Source organism: Ciconia boyciana, chromosome 16 (genome assembly GCF_034638445.1).
Source record: "Ciconia boyciana chromosome 16, ASM3463844v1, whole genome shotgun sequence".
Lineage (NCBI taxonomy): Eukaryota > Metazoa > Chordata > Aves > Ciconiiformes > Ciconiidae > Ciconia > Ciconia boyciana.
Genome location: NC_132949.1, coordinates 14,534,946 through 14,553,562, shown reverse-complemented (window position 1 = coordinate 14,553,562; position 18,617 = coordinate 14,534,946). Strand labels below are relative to the sequence as shown.

Sequence of the window (18,617 nt, the reverse complement as noted above, 5' to 3'; positions counted from 1 at the left end):
TCCCAGGGGTTGAGGAGAGGCTGACCATCCTGTGAGTTCCCTGGATCTTCCTTCTTGCCCTTTTTGTTCCTCTTGCCTATGTGGAGACAGAAGAGGTTGAGGTGTGTCCTGAGCCACTTCAAAACCTTGCAAGTTCTTTTCAGGCAACTCTCATCTCAAAACAAAGGCTTACTTGGGGGCACACATGGAGCTGCTCACACTCAGAAACTCATAAACTCTGACCATCGTTGGCCTGGCCGACGAGGATGGGATTCGAACCCACGCGTGCAGAGCACAATGGATTAGCAGTCCATCGCCTTCACCACTCGGCCACCTCGTCAGCATGTGGCTACTGCTGCTCCTGCCACTGCTGCCGCTGTTGCTGCCACTGCTGCTCATCTTGCTGCTCCTGCTGCTGCTGCTGCTGCTGCTGCTGCTCCTGCTCCGGCTCCAGTTCCAACTCCAGCTCCAGCTCCAACTCCAGCTCCAGCTCCAACTCCAGGTGCTGCTTCTGATGCCTACAGCTTTTTATACTCTTTGACATGGGAGAGAGGAGCCAGCCTCCAGCTTTTGCCTTTTGGGACTGGTCCACTCTCCTGACAGCTGGGCTGAGCTCCGGGGACTTTGGGAAATAGGTCTCGGCGTTCACATCAGAAACCGACTGAACAGCAGAGCCCCACGCTCCTTCCCGGGAAGGAACACCAGAGAGTGACCGCAGAGCAGCCCAGCACCTCCAAAAGACGTGAGCCTGACTTTGAGATTAATTTGTCACCAGCCACCTTCCCCTCACATTCTGGAAGGATACCACCAGCTCATATGGACAGGAGTCACTCACACTTGACTGGTGGACTTTTCACCAGGACAGAGCACGTGCCTCAGGCTTGGCCATGGCACCTCTGTGCTGTTCCCCCGGCGCTCACCCAGGATCTCATCACAGGCTGCTTCTCTCCCAGCACAGCTAACAGTCAGGAATGAAGAGGGAGCTGAGGGACACCAGCCCCACTGCACACAGCTCCTCTTTTTACCTGCCAGAGCTCCAGTGCTGCAGAGAGTTGAAACAACTGAGCCCAGACCTCTCTGTGCCTTGAAGGTCAGACCTTGAGCTGGGGAAATGGTGCCGAGGCCAGGCTTGCTGCCCCTGCTGGATAACAGAAAGGTGGGTACGGGATTGCGCACCGTGGGATGGACACCGATGGCAGGGCCCTGGCAGCCTCTCTTTCTCCTCCGCCTGGTTAATTCCTGTCCTGGACAAAGGGGAGCAGTGCACAGCCTTGGGGGCTGGGGCCAGAACCACTTGCACCCTGGTCACCCCAAGTAGTTTCTCCTAGCCCCAGCCCACCCCGTGGGCCCGCAATTGCGGAGACATGTGAACAAGGAGAACTGACAGATTCAGGATGGCCTCCAGGGCAGGAGCCCATGGCAGGAGGGAGGCCAGGCCTGGGAAATGCCATGCTGTGCCGAGCTGCTTCCCGACTGCTGGCGCTCCCCGTTGTGGATATGAAAAGTTCCTGGGATTCACTTTCTGGGTTCTTAACAAAGACTTTCCTAGGAAAGTAGCCAGGCCCATCATTGGCTCTCATTAATGCAGCATTTGGTTGAGCCCCTGCTGTAATCAATGCAGCACAGGGACATTCAACAGAAAATAGGGGCTTCCTTCATTCTGTGTTTTGTGGCTTTCGGGGCGTGCCGACGAGTAATGGGGCTCCTTCCACAAGAGCTCTCACCCCAAGCTGGCCTTGTCTCCATTGCTATGGGATGTCAGGGGCGAAAGACGAGGCTCTCTCAAAGCCAGGAACTAGGGAGAAAGCCCTAGTTTTAGCAAGCGAGGAACTCTTTTGGACACTCAGCTGGCTGGGATTGGAGAAGAGGGGAGAATGAAACATGACTCTCTTGCAAAGCTGATGCCCAGTGTCTTTAATGAGAAAATCAAAGGACAATGGAAAAGGCGAGAGATTGAGCAATGCATTTTGGAGGCTGAGTAAAGCTCAGAGAAGTGCTGCCATCTGAAGGAAAACCTCCACGCCAGGGATGCTTCTTATCCAATTCCCCTTCAAGGCTCTGGCAGTCGTGTATCTCCTAGAGCCATTGCTACGGAAGGAAGGAGGAGCTATTTGGTGGGGAGCGTGAGGCAAAGCAGAGCAAGAGGGGGAAAGAGAGAGGCTTCCTTGGGAAGAGACGGAAGGCCAGCGCAGGCCCCTTCCTCCAGGCAGACCATGGCCGCGCTCTCAGGGCTGGCTCCAGGGCTTTCCTGGAGGCTCCTGGTGCTCAGCCACGGGGAGGCAATATATGGCCTTCAGCATAAGAGATTGCCCCGTCCCAGAGGCCCGCAGAGCCCACGACCCAGACCGGACCACCCAAAGCCCCCCAGCCCCAGGGAGCCCCCAGAAGCGATGGGCACACTGGCAGCGCTGAGAGAGCTCCCCACGGCAGCCGACGCGGTGGATCCCACGGCTGTGCTCTGAGGGAAGGAGCTGAGGATTGGGCCCGGCAGGGTCACCAGGACCGGTGAGGGCTGGATGGCAACGCTGGAGTCGGCGCACCGGATGACGCAGGGCTCGTTGCAGCTGTTGGCAAGCGGGGTTGGGCCGCAGGCAGCTGGCAGGCAGGGGCTGTAGCACGCCATGTCTTGTGGAGGGAGGCGACCCTGCAAGACCGGGAGGGAGCAGAGGGCATCAGCTGTCGGGCCCTTTCAGACCTCCAGCTTGGCTCCTCTGAGAACGGGCAGTGCCTGGGTCAGGTCAGATCTCCCTGGCAAGTTCCTTTCTGTGCCAAGAGTGACCAAGGCAGGTTGCTGCACTACGGATGGGGGGAAGCACGTCGTGTCCGGTTAGACGGTACTGGTCGTCCAGCCTCAGACTTCAGCAGAGCCACTGCTCCAGAGGAGCCGAACTGACTCCCTCTCGGAAGGGAACAAAGCCTTCCCTCTTCCCTCACCACCTCACCTCCCAGAAGAGGGAAGCACAGTGTATTTTCAAGCCTGGACCACGTATCAGAAGGACCACGCGCAGAAGGGAAGCAGTCCCCTGCCAGAAATCCTCCCAGCAGGAAGAGAAGGAGTGAGTTCAGACTTACCAAGTTCACCGTGGAGAGCAAGGGAAGAGATATGGATGGAAGGGCCTGGAGTGGCACGGGCTTTTTATATGGTGAGCCGGCGCCTCAGGAGACCTGGAACACACCTTCTTTGTGAAGCACGTCAACAAAGAGCAATTTGAGGCTTGCAAAGCACAGCCAAGAGATGAAGAACTTGTCTCTTTCATCTGAAAGGTCTGGCTTGCATTTCCCTGTTGGGTGAGAGCACAGTGATTCATTAGATGCTGGCTCCTCAAAGCAGCGGTCATTTGGGGTCCCATGCCAGTTCCCAGGAAAGGGTTTCCTTAGCTCCAGGCCCTGTGTGTGGCTTGTGCACATCTTTGTTGGGCACGTGACTACCACGCTCAGTCAGGCCTTCAGCTGTGGAGCACTCCTGATGAAGGCCACTCACGTGGGCCTCCTGTTGAAGGGCTGAGGCTGACCTTGAGAAACACCAGGCCCCACAGGGCCATGGAAGGACTCAGCAATCAGCCAAGCCCCGGCTGGATGCCTGTCCGGCTGAGAGACACGAAGAGGAGGGACTCAGACCCCAGAGGTGGTTGGAAGGTGAAGGACAAAGAAGGAGATGGGAGATGCAGAGAAGCACCACTGTGTGAAGGGATGGGGGCACTGGGACCATTCCTAGAGGTGGCCAGGTAGCTCTGTGGGGGCCTCAAAACAAAGGAAAAAAGGGGAAGAGAGGAAAAACAAGGTCTCGTTCTGTGGAAATCTGTCAATGCTCATTCTCAGAATTCTCATGCTCAAAGTGGGTAGTCAGCCCCAAGGGTGCAAGGTCAAAGTGGCTGAGGAGTAAACTCATAGCATTTGCCCGAGGGTGCTTTTCACTTTTGGTTGCCTTGCCAGGCCTGGGAAGGACATGTCCTCTTGTGGCTGCAGTTCAAAGCAGAAGGCATCTTGCGGAGCAAGGATGGGCCTGTGCTGTCCGCTTCCTGCCCTCAGGTGTTACCACATGCCTGCTGAGGCAGGTGGATGCACGTGCCCTCTCCCGCTGCCTCAGCTTTGCTCAGGCGCAGCAAAGGCCGGGCTCCTCATGCAGTAGAGGAATGCCTCCCCACCCTTCCCGCATCCAGCAGCGGGGCAGGATGGCAGGCCAAGGAGGAGAGTAGCCCAGCGATGGTAGTCACTGCCTGCTGTAGCGGAGCTGTGATGGGCTGTGTCATGCTCCTGCCTGGTGGCAAAGGAGGCTACGTGAGGAGCAGAGTGTCTGTCCTGGCGTCTGCTCCTCTTTGCACGACCTCTCAATTGCCAGAAGGGAGAGCAGAGAGGGAGGAGCAGCAAGGCTGTACATCAGGAGTTTGAGCGCTCAGCCATTAGTGCACTGGCCGGGAACAGAGCAGCCATAGGGCAGGTCATGCCATCTGGGGAGTTTCCCTCGGGGTTGGTTCCTGCTGGCAGCTTCCCCTGCGCAGATTGCTGTGGGCACCCCGCGCCTCTTCTGCGGGGCTGGGCCACGTCGCAAAGGCCACATCTCAGGGCTTTGGGGGCTGGAAGAGATGGGCAGCCACTTCCCTGCCCTTCAGCTGGGGACACGCTGGGGCTCGAGTGCCTCGCAAATTCCTCTCAGAGCCTCAGAGCCTTTCAGGAGGGTGCCTCACTGGCTGCTTTGTCAGTGCACTTCCAGTTGCACCTGGAAAAGAGGCACGGGTGGCTGCCTCCCAGCCTGGTGCCGTAGTGACTCCTGGGACCTGTTTCTGCCTGTACGGAGTGAGCACGTTTCTGCCGTGAGCTGTGGCACTGGGTTGACTGTCCCGGCAGGACGGCACTACAGCCCAGGCAGCTCTTAGGGCCGGTGACACGCGCCTGGCCTTTGAGCTCCCCCAGACCTTTCCAGACCGGCACAGTCTCCACCATGGCTCACACGGCAGCAGGGAGCACCATCTGGTGCCACTCAGTGGCTGCAGCCTCAGTCCGGTGCTCTGTCACACCGGCCTGTCAAAAAAAGCAGGCTCCCCAGGCCCTGGACACATCGTGTTGGCAACTTTCCTTGATTTGGTCTGCGCTCCACAAACGTCCGGGAGTGGGAACGTCAGGGCATGTCCGTGCTGTCCTCTTTTGGCTGCTGTTTCACCAAGGAGCCTGACAGGATTTCAAGGAGTCACCAAGTGGTTGGGCAAGACGCTAACAGCCATGACAACACTGTACAAAACCTGCATTTCTGCAGGAATGGGGACATGAGGTTGCGCCTAGGGTCCTCTGCACGCCTGAATCCCTTTCCCCCAGAGCCCCTGATGCCAGTGCCTGGATGATTCGCACCAAGGTGGAGCTGAGGTGTCTCATAGTGCCTCAGCACTTTTTGGTGACTCCCAGGTGGTCTGCTGGTGCCACCTCGCAATTCAAGGGCCCTGAATGTGCCAATCCATCCCTGAGGCAGGGAAAACAAGCCAGACCCTCTGGGTCAGTGACCTGAACAAGCCACCCGGCCATGATGCAAAGGTGAGTGTTGTTTGGGAAGACTGTGCCAAAGCAGACGGGTCCACTTGGTGATGGCTCACTTTCGGGCATGAGTCAGCAGGCTCCTTCATCGCTGTCCAGGGCCACGTTGAGCCTTTGCTTCTCCTCGGGACAGTAATGAGTAAAGTCCTGGCAGGCAAGGCAAGGGCTGTGCAGTTCCCAAAGAAAACACTCTGGCCTTTCCTGACCGAAGCAACAGCTGAACTGCTGGGCTCCCTTTGCATGGCTGGAAAGTGTGTGCCTCACCGAGGCCTTGGGGAGCAGAGATCTGCCACCGAGAAGCCTGATCCTCTCCAGCAATGGCCTGTGTCCCCGTCCCTGTACACAGCGGGGTTTCTCTCCAGATCGCAGGAGGGCCTTGTTTGACGACCACCTTCCAATCAGCCTGGGGATCTGAGTCTCCTCCGTTCTCTGTCCCTCAGCAGAACAGCCATCCTGCAGAAGCTTGGCTGGGCTCTGAGCAGGCACAGGTATTGCTCAGGGTCGGCCTCAGCCCGCCAAAGAGAGACCCTTCTGAGCGGCCTTCAGGCGTGCTCCACAGGCAAAGTCCTAAGTAAGTGGTGGCCATGTTCCCCAGGAAGGGCAGGACGCGCACAACACCTACTCCTGGCCTGAATCTGCTGCAAGGCTTCACCAGCAACTGGCACGAGACCTCCAACGAGCGTTGGTCTGGGGAAGAAACATAATTGCTATCAACCAAATCACTTCAGTGCTGCCCAGGATGAAAAGGGAGCCAAGCATTTCTGGCAAAGGAGGCATGTCTTTCGTCGACCAGCAGAGCTTTGAGAAGCCAAAATTGCTGTTTCTCAACATGCTTCATGTTTGTGTCATTTTTCAGCTCCCCTGGGGCTCTGGGCCACAGTATAAAAGCGTGCCCAGCTCCCAGCTCCTCCATCCTCTCCTCGTGCCTTCCTCCGCTCTGTGAAGGTGGTAAGTCTCAGTTCATTTTGCCTCTTGTCTCCTCGGTTGGCAGGACAGTTTTTGTGGAGAGGGCTGCATGCATTTTGCCTCCCTCATCCTGGGTGAACAGTCTAGGATGTGAAACAGGGCATTGGTTGGTTTCTTTGCCAGCTGTGGTTCTTTCCAAGGCGCAGGACGTACGGCCAGCACTCTCTAACCATCACCTGGGCACTTCCTCCGTCATCCGCAGTTTAGCAATGCTCCTTTTGCATTATGGGCATGACGAGGAGCTTCCTCAGGAGAGCTTGTCCCACCATAGACATCTTCTTCCATAGTGGCTGCTGTCTTCAGGCACCCTGTTGCGTTTTACTCAGACATGTCCCCTCCTGAGAGAAGTGGGTGAGAGGAGCCTGCCCTGACAAGACCAGGGGTCTCGAGGGCGGGGGTAGGGGGAAGAAGGAGACCCATCTGGCTGAGTGAACAAATCGATGCTGGTACAAGGGCTGATGATCAGGAAGTACACAGCCTGATGCCAAGAAGAGGGAGCCTCTTGGTCTGCAGTCAAAAATCTTTCCCTGACTAAGGCCACAGCATCAAGGCTATGCTCAACCCGTCTGAAAAACCTGGCATCCATTTCCTCATACTGGGAGGGGACTTACTGAGGACTCCCTCTGCGGCACCTTCCCTAGCAAGCCTTCAAGGCTGAGCAGAAGGGTTGTTGTGAAATATCCTCGTAGCCTGCAGACCTCGTAGCCCTTGGTAATGGAGCAACTGGAGGCAGCAGAGTGCCTCCATGGGGCAGGCGTGCCTGGGAGTGGCAAGGCTGGCTGAGGTATAGGCTGAGGTATAGGCTGCGAAGGAGCTTGACTTGGACAGGGGGAGCTTCCTTGCGTTTGGGCAGACCCTCTCGGATCACCCTTCAGTTGCAAACAAATAACCACCACAGGCCCACAACAGTCCCAGAAACCCCCTCTCTGCAGACATTGGCGGTCCATCCACTGTTGGGCCATGCCACTGCTTCTGCCTTTGAGAATGTTTACCAAGTGGGACCCTGCATTTCATGGGGGCGTTGCAAGTAACTCTGGCCAGATGAGCCCGGCTCCTTGTGGGTGAGACATCCCAGGTGGGTGAGAGAAGAGGTCTTCAGTTACGGCAGGCTGTGACCAGGCAGTAGGGAGGTTAAGGCAGTGGAGAGGAGGCTGCATTGTGGTGTTCTGCCAAGAACATTGTGAGCCCTCCTGCCGGACACAGCTTTCTTGACTCGTGCCCCATGCCACTTCTCTCTCCGCTGAGCTCCCAGGCACTGCCTGTTCTCAGAGGAGCCAAGCTGGAGGTCTGAAAGGGCCCGACAGCTGATGCCCTCTGCTCCCTCCCGGTCTTGCAGGGTCTCCTCCCTCCGCGAGACATGGCGTGCTACAGCCCGTGCCTGCCAGCTGCCTGCGGCCCAACCCCGCTTGCCAACAGCTGCAACGAGCCCTGCGTCATCCGGTGCGCCGACTCCAGCGTTGCCATCCAGCCCTCGCCGGTCCTGGTGACGCTGCCGGGCCCAATCCTCAGCTCCTTCCCTCAGAGCACAGCCGTGGGATCCACCGCGTCGGCTGCCGTGGGGAGCTCTCTCAGCGCTGCCAGTGTGCCCATCGCTTCTGGGGGCTCCCTGGGGCTGGGGCGGTTTGGGTGGTCCGGTCTGGGTCGTGGGCTCTGCGGGCCTCTGGGACGGGGCAATCTCTTATGCTGAAGGCCGTATATTGCCTTCCCGTGGCTGAGCACCGGGAGCCTCGAGGAAAGCCCTGGAGCCAGCCCTGAGAGCGTGGCCATGATCCGCAGAGGACCCCAGCTCCCACTGCTCCCACTGCCTGGAGGAAGGGGCCTGCGCTGGCCTTCCGTCTCTTCCCAAGGAAGCCTCTCTCTTTCCCCCTCTTGCTCTGCTTTGCCTTACGCTCCCCACCAAATAGCTCCTCCTTCCTTCCGTAGCAATGGCTCTAGGAGATACACGACTGCCAGAGCCTTGAAGGGGAATTGGAAAAGAAGCATGCCTGGCGTGGAGGTTTTCCTTCAGATGGCAGCACTTCTCTGAGCTTTACTCAGCCTCCAAAATGCATTGCTCAATCTCTCGCCTTTTCCATTGTCCTTTGATTTTCTCATTAAAGACACTGGGCATCAGCTTTGCAAGAGAGTCATGTTTCATTCTCCCCTCTTCTCCAATCCCAACCAGCTGAGCGTCCAAAAGAGTTCCTCGCTTGCTAAAACTAGGGCTTTCTCCCTAGTTCCTGGCTTTGAGAGAGCCTCGTCTTTCGCCCCTGACATCCCATAGCAATGGAGACAAGGCCAGCTTGGGGTGAGAGCTCTTGTGGAAGGAGCCCCATTACTCATCGGCACCCCTCGAAAGCCACAAAACACAGAATGAAGGAAGCCCGAATATTGATAGAATCAGAGAATCGCCCCGAGTGGCAGGGACCTCCAAAGATCATCTGGTCCAAGCTTTTGTGGGAAAGGGAGCCTAGATGAGATTATCTAGCACCCTTTCCAAGCGCATCTTGAAAACCTCCCAGTCATGGGGACTCTACCACGTCCCTGGGGAGGCTGTTGCAGTGAATGATTGTTCTCACTGTAGAAGATGTCTTTCTTATATCAAGGTAAAAGCTCTCCCAGTTGCTCCCTGTCCTCTCCATGTGGCTCTTTGTTAAGAGAGAGTCTCCGTCCTCTTTGTAGTGGCCTTTAAGTACTGGAAAACTGTGATGAGTGCAGGGGAAGAGCATGACAGGACAGCAGGAGACTCGGTATGGAATGTTTGGGGAGAGGAAGCAGAGGTGGGGGAAGGGAGGGTTCAGGGTGGTCCTGGGAGGAAGAAACGTGAGAAAACTAGAGGGAAGATGGGACAACATGGCTGTCACTCAAGAATTGGTTGCTGTTTGGGATGCTTGCCTGGCCATGCCCTGCTTTGGATCAGTGCAGCCTGTCCTGTGTTCTTCTTAAGTTCTGTTCCTAACTCTTCTCCCTGGTGAGGGGCTCTCTATTCTGTGCGTATGTGTGTGTATGGAAGCCTAGGGGCCAGCAACTGGAGTCAAGCCACAGGTCGCCGTGGTTCCTGTCTGGGTGGTGCCAGTCACTGGAGTGGGACCAGAGGTCATTGGGACTGTTTGTCTGGGGTGCCGGCACCTGGACAGACCAGGGTGAGTGGAAATAACGTGCCAGCAAGTGGAGCGTGTGAGGGTCTGCAAGTCAGTGTGTGATTGCTCTCGAGTATCAAGCCAGATGCTGCAGCGAGTGGGTAGAGCCGCTTGGGAGCCACGTATGGGCGTGTGCCTCTAAGGGTGAGGTCACAGAAGGAGTAGGCTACAGGAGGCACCAGAGGGTCCTGGCCAACTGCCAGAGAACCCATAGGGCCTGTTTGCGTCTGTGTGTGTGTCTCTAGGGGCGAGAAAAACCATCCTGCCTATCGCTATCCTGGAAAATCCAAACTCCTGTTGAAGTTTGAAACTTGAAGCTTCAAGGCTGTCATGAGCTCCCAGTTTCATCATTCTGCTGCTTAGTCTCCTATGACCATGTCCTCCTCTTGACTGGGTGCCCTCCCCTCCAGTCCTGAGGAACAGACTGTTGAGGGGATCGTCACCATCTCCATGGGAAAGCTTTGTGCATTGTGGCCAGTTCCTTGCAGGAAGCACAACCACCCCTCCTCTGTCTTCTCTCATTGTCCTTTCTAAAAAGCTTCTCCACATCCATGGCAGCACTCCACTCATGCCCAATATCCCTCTCCACCTCTGTGAACCGTCTAAGACTGCAACAATGCAGCTGTGCAGGAACTTCACACTTCTCCTTTGTGTCTCCATGATGTGTGAATTTATGTTGCGAATGGTCTATTCGAGAGAATGGTCTATTCGAGAATGGTCTATTCTGAGAACTAGAGAAGTTCTTGGCTCAATTAGGGCTTAGGCCTTTACCTCCTTTGGAGCCTGTACGTACCAAACTACTGCTAGTTTGGTTAAGGAGTCAAGCACCTCCATCACAATCTGATGCTGTAGGCACAACAAAGCTGTTGGCACTACAAAGCTGCCGTGCCTACAGAAAGCTGTGCTGGTGTGGAAAGGTGAGAAGGGAAATTCCAGCCCAGAAGGCAGAGCTGTCCCTTCAAAGCAGCGAGTAAAAGGCCTCCCACTTTGCTCCCCTTTGCTCCTGCACCAGAAAGGTCAAGTCCTTACTGGAGGGAGTGGCAGCTCAGGGCACTTTGGGCTAGGAGGGATGGTTGGTCTCAAAGGTTTTTGCTTTTGCAAAAGGAAAGGGAACCTCCTTGCCGTTGGGGAATCCAGCACGCATCTCCCACAGCACTGGCGGGACACACCCCGTTGTGCTCCCAAGGAGAGGCCTGAGGGGGTCCGTTGTTCACTCATGCACAGTCCAGCCAAGGGCAAGTCAGAGGTGCTGGCCTAAGGTCAAAGTCTCTCGGAGGGGTTGGTTTGAATCCCACCCCTGACAAGCACTGGAAGTAGATGAGCCTTGAGACCTTAATTTTTGCTGTGAACATTTCTGCTCACAAGGCATTTCTGGTCCCTGGGGACACAGGGAATAACACATGGGAGGTTAGAGGGCAGGACACAAAAGCTCAGTGCCCTCCTGGGCTTCTTTACTGGAGCACATGAAGGAGAGACAGGCAGGCTGGAGGAGGAGGAGAGAAGGCCGGGTCCTTCCTGGTAGCTGAGGCCTGTAGCACGGTGGGGTGGCACCAGGACCTGTTTAGTGAGGCAGGCAAGGGATTTGCAGTGCAGAGCAGGAAGCATGCAGTGAGGGCCAAGATGCAGCCAAGAGGAGGCAGCAGCCAGGTGGGCCTCCAAGGGGGGACTGAAGTGAAGGCAGGTCATGGTAGGGGCCAGAGAGGATCGGCCGAGTTGGGTGCTGCTCTTCAAGGTGCCTTTAGCAGGGTCCCACTTGCGAGAGCCATGTGGGCAGGGCAGAACCTTTCCCAGGCTGAATCCTGACACACATGCTCCCCCACTGCACCAAGCCCCTTGTGGGGAAGGTGCGGAGGCCTCCCCCAGTCTGTCCCAGCCCAAAGACCAAAAACCTGGGAAGCTGCTTTTCTTGTGTGTCGGAGCAGGAGACCGATCTGCAGCCAACAGTGCTAAAAGGCTGCTGACACCAGGGGCAGGGCTGTGACACCTGAGCCAAATTTGGACAGCACCGCTCACAGAGGAGAAAGGTGAAATCCTGCATGGCAGAAGGACCCTTTTCCCTGGCTGGGACTGAAGCTCAGGCTGGTGCAGAGGGAGTGCAAATCCTGAGCACTGGAGCACCAAGATGGGGGGAGACCAGACCTTCCCACTCCCAGGGATGGAGAGCCACCTAGCCCCAGAGGGAGCAGACTCCAGCAAAAACACGCCAGGAGAAGCTGAAAAGGGACAAGTGCCAGTGCCTTTCTAGAGCACTCAACAATGACTCAGGTCACAGCCTGAGAGCACCAGACGGGGAGAGGGCTCCTGCCTGGGGAGCTCAGGAGCCTGATTGAGGGGGAAGGAGATGGGTACCACAGGCATGTAGACACTCACAGCAAATGGTACTGAGCCCTTCCCTGGGCTTGGAGACTCACTCCCCAAGAGCCCAAAGGAAGTAGGGAAGGAGGACTGAGGATGGTACAGGAAAGGCCTGGCTGTCCTGCCCCCATGATTGAGCTGCGGCTCTGCCACAATTGGGGCTGTATCAGCCCCTCCTGTAAACACCCTCCCATCTCCTTTCCTGTTTCCAGGGATCATGCACGTGACCTAGGGGAGGGTTAGGACTCTCCTTGTAGAGAGTCGGATCACTCTTCCAAAACACCCAGATGTGCCCTCTCCCCTTGCTCTCCCCACAGAGGCCTCTGGCCCCCCCAGCAACCTGCAGGGAGCAGTTCCACAGGTGCTTTGTGCATGGCGTGACTCTGCCTGATGGTCTCACCAGCTGCCCTGAGAAATCGGGGCTGGTTACTGCTGCTGCACTTCTGCACACAGTTCCAGCTTTCCAGGCCAAGTTACAGGTGTCATTCCTCAGGTGTCGAGCCTGACGCTGATCCCTTTCGTGTCTCCATCAGCAGCCTGGACAGCGGAGCAGACAACACTCTCGGCAAGTTCATGGACAACAGCAAGCTGGGGCAGATCTAAAGGGGGAGAAGATATGCTGGAGGGGAAGGCTGCCCTTCAGGGGGCCTTTGAGAACCCAAAAGAGAGGGCTGACAGGACACCTGCAAAGTTCAACTACACAGATGTGACATCCTGCAGGCTACTTAAAGCAATCCCATGGAATGGTGCAGGACAAAGCCAGACTGACCAGGCTGCAGCCCCACAGGAAAGGATCTGAGTCGTCCTGGTGAACACAGAGATGAGCTGGAGTCAGCAGTACAGCCTCACAGCAATGAAGGCCACTCACAGAGTGGCTGCAAAAGGGAGAGCACAACCAGCAGGTCAAGGGAGGTGATCATTGGCCCCTTTTGCCGCTCTGGGTTTTCTCAGCGTGACGTTCAGTGTCTTGTGTCTGCTCTGTTACCACCAGTATAAGAAGGACACTGACAAAGTGGTCAGCCACTAGAGGAGGCCATCAAGATGGCTAAGGGTCTGGAGCACATGGCATGCACCAAAAGGCTGTTTGGGCAGACCCTCCGGGATCACCCCTAAGTTACAAACACCCACCAGGTTATTTGTTGAGCCTTGAAAGAGAAAGCTGAGGAGGGGACACTGTGGTCTCCCTCAGGTGCCCACAGGGAGGCAGAGAGAAGGTGGAACCCAACTCTTCTCGGACGTGCACAGCAAAGGGACAAGAAGCAATGATTGCAAGTTGCAGGACGGGCAGGAGAAAATAAGTGCTCTTACCACAAGAGCAGATCAATAAGAGTGCAAGCTTCCCAGAGAGACTTGCAGCGTCTCCATCCTGGGAAACGTTCACAGCTTAGCTGGACAAGGCCTTCGGCAACCTGATTAAGCTTCCTTGGCCTTCCAAGGTATTGATTGGCCTTCCTTTGAGTAGGACTGATGTCCAGATGACCTCCAGAGGCCATTGCCAACCTGACTTCTGCTCTCAGTGCTGTGATACACAGGTGCCAGTTCACGCTTTGGCTGGAGTGCAGAATTTGTTACCTACCTTTCCCTGTCGCTTTGGCTCTGTGCAGTAGAGGATGCAGCAGCAGCAGCCCTGTGAGTACCACGGGCTCACGGCTTCACAGGTATCGCCACTGTCATCTCCTGATTGATCATGGCAGGGGCCAGAGTTGTATTTTCAGCCATAACTGAAAAAGTAAGCACATGAAATGCCTCTTTTGTTGCTCAGAGTTTAGTCCCCTTCATAGATGTGATGGGGGGTGTCCTTCCCCATCCCCAAAGAGCACAACCTCTTTGCTCACTCTAGATTTGACAAGGCAAGTTTTAAACAGATGAGCTTTAACTGCTCCCATTAGACACTGACCTCATTCTGTGCCTCCCTGCTGGAATACTACTGCATGCAAGGAAGGGGACATATTCAACACACACACACACACACGCACACACATGCATGTGCACACACACGCACACACATGCACAAACACACACACCTGAAGCAGGAAAATTTCTGCATGTAATGAGAGCAGGTCTGCGTGACAAAAGAACTTTTTTCACAGCAAAGGTAGACTGTATAGAAGTTATCAGGTTGACAATACCTGTGAAGAAGCCAGGGAAATACCTGCCAGTGCTCTGCGCTGCTGGTTACTCCAAGTGCCCTAAAGCAGTTGAAGTAGAAAACCAGACAATAAATCCAAAGTGCTGGGGAGTGCAATCTTCCTGATTTGGGCTTTTCTGTTCTTGTTTTAAAGGTATGAAATTGCTCCAATTGATTTGACAAGGAGGTGGCTGAGGAGAAGCATGCATAAACTTGCAATCCACTTTTGTTCTTCAGACCTGCCCCTCTCACAGAATACTCCTGCCAAGTCTCACTGAAGACCCTCTCACTGAAGATTCCTGCCAAGTCTCAACGCCAAGGGGAAGGTGTCTGGGAACTCAGTCAGGCCTTTGCTGGCTGCCTCCTGCCCTCAAGGGTTTCCAGGCATGTGCCCAGAGCTGGCACTCCAAGCCTGCTGAGTTAGGTAGAGAGGCATGCTCTCTCCTTTCCCCTCAGCTTTGCTCAGCCTCAGCAAAACCCAAGCTTCTCTGAGGCATCTCTTGGGCAGTTTGACCTTGGACAGCCAGTCTGAGCTTGTGTCAGCATGGATACCACACTGCCTTCCTGCTGGCCTTGCACACTGCCTGCCTGCTGGCCTTGAGGTAGAAGGAGTTGTGTTATGCTCTCATCTCATGGGAAAGGAGGCGGAGGGGCGAGAAAGGGTGTCTCTGTCCTGGCTTTTATCTCTTTGCGAGGTTCCTGAATTGCACTTTGCAGGGAGGGCAGAGGGAGAGAGGAGCAGAAGGGCTATACTCAACTTCCACTCTTACCCACAGCTTTTTTGGCACTGGGTGCTTGGTGAACATCATTGGTTAGAGCATGTAATAGGATGCAATAGGATGCAGGCTTTAATGGGACTTGAATTCTTGGCCAGTGGTTACGGGATGAGTGCTCTAACAAGTAGTCTGCACAGACTGAAGCTGCGGAGCAGCACACGAGCAAAGTGCAGCCTTTCTTCTCCTCTCTCTCTGCTGTCCCTTCCAGCAACTGATCTACCATCCTGTTGGAGAGCATAGACACACTTTTTCTCTTTTCCTCTTCTTCCCCATCAGGTAAGAGCATAATACAGGTCTTTCCAGCTGAAGAACAGCAGGCTTGCTGGCCCCCAGCTCGGCTGGTCACCCTGCGAGACCCAGCAGTGTGTTGCCCAGTCACCTCCAGGCTCACAGCCAAGGACTTGGCTCCCTAGGAGGACGTGCCACAGCAGGAACCTGAATTTTGCAGCAAGCAAGCAAGGGTGAAAGGAATGGAGAAGGCAGGCACGTACCCCTGACTGAACAGGTTTTTCTTGCCCATTTGGGGTTTGTGCCTGGGAACACTTTAGGGCAGGAAGCAGTGGCCACAGCCCTAACAATGCTTCGTGGCCTAAAAAGGCCTTGGGGTTTTTTATGATGGTTTCCATAACCATTTGCCTCTTCTCTCCTCCTCTCTCCTTCCCTCCCCTCCCCTCCTCTCCCCCTGTGATCTTATATGCAGGACCCCTTCTCTGGCCCCAGCCCATGGACACATTCCAATATTTCACACTAGAAAAGACAGAAAGCAAGCTGGGAAAGCTGCTGGGGCACCACATTCTGTGAGTGAAGATAGCTTGTCTGGGAGACATTGTTGCTCCTTGCCCTTCACTTCCCCACCACACTTCACCCTGGAGGAGGAGAGACTTTGACTGCTTTAACATGGCGTTGCTTCATTTCGTTTGGGTTTCAGCTAAAACTTCTGCTGGAGCTCCTAAGCTGTCAACACCTTGAGGCAATCATGGCCACAGTTTGCTCTCATGCTTTTCTTTTTATCCATAGAGAACATGTGGGTGTTTAGTTTAGTCTGAGGGGTTGGTGGGCACACCTGAGTGGCACAATTCTTGGCCGGTGACTCCACAACAAGCTTCTGGCCTGTGCTGAAATTTCTTCACATGTTTTAACCTCTTTGACACCCTAATCCACACCTCTGGTAAGGCCAGGGTGATTCTGCTCCTCATGTTCTCCACAGACCCCTGTGCTGCCACACCACCAGCCCTCCACCCTGTCTTCTCCACAGGCATCTACCCTGCTCATACCTGGCAGAGTATGAGCACTCAGCACAGAGCTGAGCCATGCAGCATAGCCCAGGAATACAATATTGCCATTGCTGGTGAAGGGCCACCGACCTGGCACTGACTGTGCCAGGCTCAGCCTTGTCAAGCTTGCTTTGCATGAAATTGTCTCAACCTGCCCAGGGCTCTGTTTTCACATGGCTTAGCGATAACAGCAATTTTTCTAATGACCAGGTGGCTGTCCAATTTTGTTTTACTTTCGCTTTGTATGGTACAACCCTCTTTTTTGTTAGGGAGTTGTATTACTGCAAGAATGATTGAAAGTGGCTGGTGAAAGTGGCTTCTGCCAGCCCCCTCAGTACCCTTGGGTGGATCCCATCCAGCCCCATAGACTTGCATATTGTCTAAGTGGTGTAGCAGGGTGCTAACCATTTCCCCTTGGATTATGGGGGCTTCATTCTGCTTGCCATATCTGTCTGCTGCCATACCCAGCTCAGCGGTCTGGGTACCCCAAGAACAATTGGTCTTACTATTTAAAAAGCCTGTGCCGCTCCAGGCCCTCCCACCCTTGTCTCCTCCCTGGTGAACTTGGTTAGTCTGAACTCGCTCCTCTTTCTGCTGGCAGGATTCCTGTCAGGGTGACTGCTTCTCTTCTGTTTGTGATACCTCTGACATATGTTCTAGAACAAAAAAACCAGTGTATTTCCCTCTTCTGGGAGGTGAGTCCAAACGAATTTTGTATTCCTTCCAAGAAGTAGTTAGCTGGTTTCTTTTTTGTCAGTGGCTCTGTTGAAGCCAGGGCATAGTCCTGGTATTCTCTAATTGGTTACCAGGTGCTTCTCTCTCATTGATAGTGCAGTAACCTGTCTTGGTCACTCTTGACACAGAGAAGAGTTTTCCTGGGAGATCTGGTCCCACCACTGGTGTCTCCTCCCAAAGTGGGTTTCCTCAGCTTTCCTGTTCTGTTTTACTCGGAGGTGTGATCTCCTTCAAGTGGGAAATAGGTGATTAAAATGACTGGGGTCGGTCCAAGGTGGAAGGAAACACAATGGGAAGAGACACTGGTGCTGAAGAAATTGGCCAGTGTCTGCTGGGATAAATGGGCATTCGTGGGAGTTACACACTCAACACTTGTGAGCTTGTGGGGTTCCAAGAGGAGCACCTTTCCATATTTAAAGAAAAAATATATATACTTTACCCTTTGGAGACCAAAGTATTGCATTATGTGTGAGGCAGGTGAGGGTCTGTAACAACAGCAGCATTTGAGGGTGTCCTCCATCCTTTCTGTTGAAACTCAAACTTCACACCAGGAGGTGGGTTATTAATTATTCTCTTTGGTGCACCTTTCCTACTGACGTCTTATCTGCGGCCTTCAAGGTCAGGAGGGTTAAACATTGCAGGTTGTGAGGAACCAGTAACAACAAGTTTCAGGACATACAACAAAAACTGGATCAGAGGCAGGAGAGTTCTTACATGAGGAGTACTGGGAATAGCAAGGCTGGCTGATATTCTGACTGTAAAGAAGCTGGAGGTAGAACAAGGGACTCCTGAGTTCCAAGCCCTCCCACACACTGCCTCCAAGTGTGTGGAGAGGTCCTCTGGGATTAGATAAAAATTAGAAATTAGAGGAATTTCTGCTAGAGCTGACCCTGTTTTCAGCAGATGGTTGGACCAGATGACCTCCAAGAGGTCTCTTCCAACCTCAGCCATTCTGTGATTCTGTGATTACTCGGTTTCCCACCACTTCTTTGCTGCTCCCCACTGGCACCAGCCAGCTGCTCAGTTAGTCATCACTGTCTCCATTGCTGCCCTTTGGGCATGGGTCTGAGGGAAGGGTCTATAGCTTTGAAAAATCCTCTTCTCTTTACACTTGTCCCAAATGTGTCCCAACACCTACTATTCTTAAAGTCTTCCTCTGAAACCAAGGACAGCCTTCAATTAAATTCTAAAATAAAATAAACACTATGCCTTAGCAAGGGCTTAAGTCCTAAGCTAAGCAGAGTCATTATTTGAAGAAAGTAGGGCTGTAATTTTCACATGTCCTGTATTTTCTGCAACTAAGGGTCAGAGAAATGAAGATGAGAAAGCCCTGTTCACTAACTCAGCTCATCTACTCCCATAGCCTTTCCATTACTGCTCTGAAGTGATTTAATGTCCTTAGGGGCATTTCCTTTGGAAACAATTCATTTTAGTGACTCAGTCTGAAGTCACTCAGACAGCTCCTATTCTTTTTCAGATGATAAACCAACTAGGTTTGTGTTTTATGACACAATTATGCAATGACACAGAGATCTGGACTCCAGCATCATTTCTCTGTTGAGTGACCTTGGGCAAGTTCACCTCTTTGTTTTCCCTCTAAAGTTAAAGGGTTGGTTGGGATATGATCCAACAGTCATCCCATGGGCCAAGTCTCAGTACTGAGATGCTTCCATCCATATTCATATTTTTTCCTGGAGAAAAAGGGGAGTGGTTGCCTCAGTGTGTGTAGAGGTTGTGTGAGTTTCTGCAATAGAGGAATATG

At 54.1% G+C, this 18,617-nt stretch overlaps 1 non-coding gene across 1 annotated transcript; it reads right to left on the bottom strand.

The window, feature by feature from the left end:
- Positions 1–237: 237 nt before the first annotated feature.
- On the bottom strand, positions 238–319 carry TRNAS-GCU (transfer RNA serine (anticodon GCU)). Its single transcript has one exon. It is a non-coding gene; the product is annotated as a tRNA-Ser (tRNA).
- Positions 320–18,617: the final 18,298 nt, after the last annotated feature.